Source organism: Falco rusticolus, chromosome 18, assembly GCF_015220075.1.
Source record: "Falco rusticolus isolate bFalRus1 chromosome 18, bFalRus1.pri, whole genome shotgun sequence".
In the NCBI taxonomy this organism is placed as follows: domain Eukaryota; kingdom Metazoa; phylum Chordata; class Aves; order Falconiformes; family Falconidae; genus Falco; species Falco rusticolus.
This window is the reverse complement of record NC_051204.1, coordinates 5,308,415-5,313,989: the sequence shown is the minus strand read 5'-3', so window position 1 is coordinate 5,313,989 and position 5,575 is coordinate 5,308,415.

Below are 5,575 nucleotides of genomic sequence, written 5' to 3'. Positions count from 1 at the left end.
TTCTCTTCTCCTCTCTTCTCTTCTCTTCTCTTCTCTTCTCTTCTCTTCTCTTCTCTTCTCTTCTCTTCTCTTCTCTTCTCTTCTCTTCTCTTCTCTTCTCTTCTCTTCTCTTCTCTTCTCTTCTCTTCTCTTCTCTTCTCTTCTCTTCTCTTCTCTTCTTTCTTTTTTTTCCCACCTTTGTTTTTCCCCCTAAACCGAATTAAAATCTACCAAAGATCCACCTACTAACTTAAGGAAGGCAGCAACAGGCGCAGTGCGAACACCTCTCCGAGCCCTTCCTTCATGCCTCCCCCGCTTTCCCAGCCTTTGACTCCTTTCTTTTGTTCAAGTTCATGCCCACTGCACAAAGTGTCTGGGCTGCTTTTTTTTTTCTTCCCCTTTCCCCTTCAAAGGATTTTGTCATTGAACTTGAGCCCACGTTGTAAACATTCTTGGGTCTTACAAGCGTCTTGACGGGATGTCATTAACAGGGACCTCAGACTGCTCTGTCTTTCCCTGCTTCTTCTTCAGCAGAATCAAAGGTACATTTTTTTACATCCTACATCCATTTGTTTCCTAATCGGAGTCAAAAAATACAATACAAAAGGGAGCTCTGCCTCGCTCCCTCTCTTCCTTTAAATCTTTTTAATCATTATTTTTTCAAACCCTAAGCCGATGTGATCTTGCAGTGTGTGTGCTGCTGTACATCACTATGTGATTTCAGACCTCTAAACAAGACAGGAAAACTCCTCACTGTAGTTACATCCAATAAATTTAAACCTAAATTCGTTACTTTCAAGCACTGTCAGGGAAATGCCCTTTTGCTATATTACAGTGTTACACTTTGTCCAAAGGCAAACTATAATTAATTTTCCACCCGAAACAATGTTATCTTTCTCTGCTAGATGGCTTAATTGCTTTTTATAAAATTATTTTAAAAAAAAAAGATTAAACAGGTTTATTGTTTGCAAGTAGCCTCGCCACTGATGGGTCTCATGCCACTCTGGAAGTGCCACTGGGATGAAATATTCCCTAAAGAGCAACCAAAGCGCCTTTTCCGTTGGAGTTTTTGCTCCAATCTACAGAAGTAAGCGTCCAAGTGAGAAATATTTCAATTTTCCGAGCTGAAATTTAATACAGTCATGGGTTTCTAATGGGTTTTCGTTCATTCGCACTCAAACCCATTTCATCCCTGCTGCAGAGAACCGTGTGTTGAATGTTAATGTCCACTGTAAACTGTGAAATATCCGCATTATAGATCCGTCTGCTATTTTCTGTTGCAACCAAAAGACGGAGGAAAAGGGACTCTTTTCAATTCCTTTCAAGCATCATTTTGCCTTTATTCTGACGCTAAACACTTCTTTTTTCTTTTTTTTTCCCCTTAAAGGACGATAAAGGAACGACCAGAAACCCAGGGCTGCCCATTTACATTTCGCCGCATCCCTCAGCCTCCAGCACCCGCTTCGGCATCAATTTGCGTGCAAGAAAGTGCAAGAAAGAGGCGATTTCTCCTGCTCTTCGTCGAGCAGAAGGAGAAACCAGAGCCTGGCTGAGAAACCAGGGGGAAAACCCGATTTCTCCGGTCCCGCAAACGTTTGCTCCAGCTGAGGTTACACCCGGAACGCCAGACCCGTCCCATCGGGAGCGGCGGCGGCCCCGGGGACGGAAGAAAGGAAAAATCACTTTTAAAGAACAATTCCACCGAGAGAGGGAAGCCCTGGCTGCACCCGAGCTCACCTTGCAAGAGCCCTCGTCCCCTCGAGCAATTTGCAGCCTCACAGATTTTTTATAGTACCTGTAGGGTACACCCAAGGCTAAACCAGACTTTTTTTCTTTTTCTTTTTCTTTTTTTTTTTTAATTTTTATTTTTTCAGGCTACAACCACTTGCTTTTAATTTTTATAAGCAAGTAAGGAAGCCTCTGTACGGCCACAGGAAGGGTACTACCTAATGAAGAAAAATACGTGGAAATCAGTATGTCAGTTATTATGAGGCTATGGGTGTGGGGGGGTGTGTGTTGCACAGAGAAGGGAAAGAAAATCCCAGTGGTGCTTATCCTTAGCTGTATAAAGCAACTGAATTAAAGGATGTGTTGTGGTTTAATGCCATTAACTCCTGACTGATGCATAGGTATGAGGCTAGCGAGGATGCTGAGGGCACTGAGGGACAGAACACTTGGTGTGTGCAGTGGGCAGAAGAAACCCAGGTCCCACCTGGGTCACCTTCCAGGGAGCATTTATCAGAACAGCAAAAAGACTCGATTCACTAAAATTCATCTCCAACCCCAACCCACCCCTGCACAGCCCTGAAACCATCAGGGACCTGTTCTGGGTCTGCAACCCAGAAACCAGGTACGGGCAAGGATATCCAAAGTGAAAGGGAATGAGATGTGGGAAGGTCAGGGTCAGACCCAAGCCTGCACAAGAGGAGCTGTACGGAGCTTGCAGTGATGCTAAGCTGCCGAAAAAGGAAAATGAGGGGGCGGATTTTCATATCTGCTTCCCACTGAAATGCACTGAAGTGCTGGAGAGGGATGGAAATGAGAGGGATGGAAGCAGAAGCAGGTCTGTGTTTGTATGCATACATTTCAGCAGCACACAATCATTTATGAAAAATAAAAGTCACCTGCACTCATGGCTTCATTTCTTCATTAAAATCTCAGTTTAGCAGGATACTTCAGTGACAACTTTGAGTGGGTGAATGAGACACAGGAGCTTAATCTGGCTTAAAACCAGGCCGCTTTCAAGCATCCTGTGGGACACGGGACTCCCAAGGTTGTCCTCCTTGCACCGCATGCAGCTGCAATGGTCATGGTATCTGTGGGTGTAAATAACTGAGGGTGCTGGGATGGTCATGGCTCACCTGAAGGGCTTTTAGCAGATGAGGGAAAGGAGGAAAATATTTCTGGCTTGGAAAATCCCACCAGGAAAAGGCTAGTTGGAAGAAATCTCTTCTTGCAAAATAATTGTCCTTAATCTATTAAAATAGCCATGTGCTTTCATCTTGTTCCTGTCCCCCCCAAATTAATGAAGTGCTATAAATTTCCTTTTGCCTTAGCAGTCATGGGCTCAGGTACCTGCATATACACTCACATCCACACACAAAGCCAGGAACACACTTTTTATAAAGTTTATCAGAAACATCAGTATTGCATTGGCTGTCTTGGAAAAAAAAGAACCATATTCTTTTCTCACATATTTTGGTTTTTAGCAGTTTACCACATGAAACGGGAGAGGCAGGAAGTGGGACATAACTAAATTATGTTAAATGCCATTTTTCCTGCACAGTGTAATGCTTGCAAGCACAGGGGCTCAGTCAGTGTTGTGAGCTCTGAGAACAACAGCTTCCAGCTTTTATCCAGGGCAGAAAATCTAAACCTGCCCCAAAAAGCTGGGAGCTGTGCCTAGGTGCAGCTCGCTCAGCCTTGCCCAGCACAGCCAGCCATGAGGATGAGGATGAGCCTTTCCTTCTGCAGCAGTGCCTGAGTGCAGCACCTCTCCCCATCTCTCTCTCCAGCTCCTGGTCTGATGTTGATATAAATCAATAGCAATTCCCCTAAAAGTGCACCAGAAGATTGTGCAGTCCATTGCATGCATTAAAGTTCAAAGCAATCTCCTCAAGTTTAGTGCAGAGGAAACTGGGAGCATCGTTTCATGCACATTTGTGAGGAATGAAGCAGAGCCTTCCTACAGCATGAGCTGCTATTTTATGTCACCTTATTATGGCTTCTCCTGCGTGTCCTTCCACAATATCCCTTAGTCAATGCTGCTGAAACACCGACCTGATGTTGCAGATCTACTGGGGATGGAGCTGTTGCTTCCTTCCACAGCGAGACTCCTGCTCCTCCAGTGGGTTTCTCTCCCTTCTCTCCATCTGTCCTGTGCAAGCAGTGGCCTATTAAGACAATGTCTTTCAGATGCACAAGAAATTCGTGACCTGCAACAGGCTAAAGTAGTATGTGCTTTGGTGTTCTTTCATATGTGTGCCCAGAAATGGTCCCTGTGGGCCTGTGAAGATGCGGCTGAGCCAGACAGTTGAGAAAGAAGTGGGAATTCATGGCTTCACAACTTGTTCTCTTCATCCAGCAAGAAATTTTGCCTTGATGGGAGAAAAAGAATTTGGTCACATTTTTTTGACACCCAGAAATAGGGAACAAAGGGAAGTAGGAATAGATTAACTCCACGGAGGTCAGTGAGTCTGATGCATTTGGGACGTGCTGGGACCTACTACGCACGAGCCAGCTATGTGCAGAGTACTCAGGCAGCAAGTCCAGTGCCCTCAAATGTGCCGTGTGGTCTGCGACCTCCTCTTAGTGCTGGGGATTTCCAAGCCCTGACTGTCCTTCCTTCCCCTAACTAACTTCCTCCCATTTTTTGGATGCTTATTTTTTAACCCTGGAGAATGTTTCTTAGGGCAAAATATTTCCTCACCTCTGAATTTGAGATGCATTGTGGCAAACACATGGCAACCCACTGTGTACCAGTCCTCCAGCAGCACAAGCCACTGCACTGGGCTACCCATGAGGACCATTTGCTGGGCTAATGCTTCTACCAGTGTCACAGAGTCACCGAGCACACATCAGTTAAGTCAAATGCCTTTACCATCTCATCATTTCTCGCCTGTGATATTCCTCAAGAGTTTGCAGGAGCTCTTGGGTGCTGGTGCCGAGAATGTACAAGTTCCCAACTCAGGGCACGGCATGCAAACAGCTCTCACGTTTTTGGCTGATTGATTTTTTAAAAAAATTTAATATACCTTAGTACCTTCACCAATATGTAAAAAACCAGCAGCAGAGTTTAATCATTAGAAACAATATATAAACTGATGTGCTTGATTAAATTTAACAATGTGTGTAAAGCCATAAAGGCCAGTGCTGAGCTAGAAGAGACAGGCAGGTGCTTCTTGTTAAAATTCCTCTGGTGAATTACATGGCAGGTTGGGGTGAGTTTCCTGTCATTTGAAGGCTCACCCTTTTTGCAACGACCATCTATCTCCCCCCAGATGATAAAACAGTGCTTAACATCTCTGTATTTCTTGAACATACTTTCAAATATTGACATTTCCCTTCTTTTTAGCCATATCAGCCTATCCCGGATCTCAGATTATTTTCCTGAAAAGACCTGAGCCTTATATAGATGGCTTTAAACGATTACTTTGTTCCTATTTCTCCCTCCAAGCAGTCAGGCACCGGCACTTAGCACTGAAATAGCTTCAGTATATTTTTCCAGAACCAACAGAAACAATTTTCTCACCTCCAGCCCCCCACAGCAGTGTGGTAGCCCAGCTCTGGGACCTTCCTTGCCTAGCCCTGGGACCTTCCTCCCCACGACATTAAAATAAAAAGTGCTTTTGTGTTAATGGGGGAGCAAGCACTGTGGTGTCGCAGCAGCTCCTCAGAGGTAAGACTTTCACAAGCAGAGGAAGGTCGGTGGTATTTTTATGGGAATCCCTGGTTAATGTATGTTGCCGTGTCTGATAAAGACCCTTGTTTTTCTATTCCTATTTTCACGAACTCGCTCACTCCTTAATCCCAAGTGCTCATCATTTAGGAGGGTTTTCAGAGATAAAGGTCTGCACACAGCAGTGAAGGTGTCCCG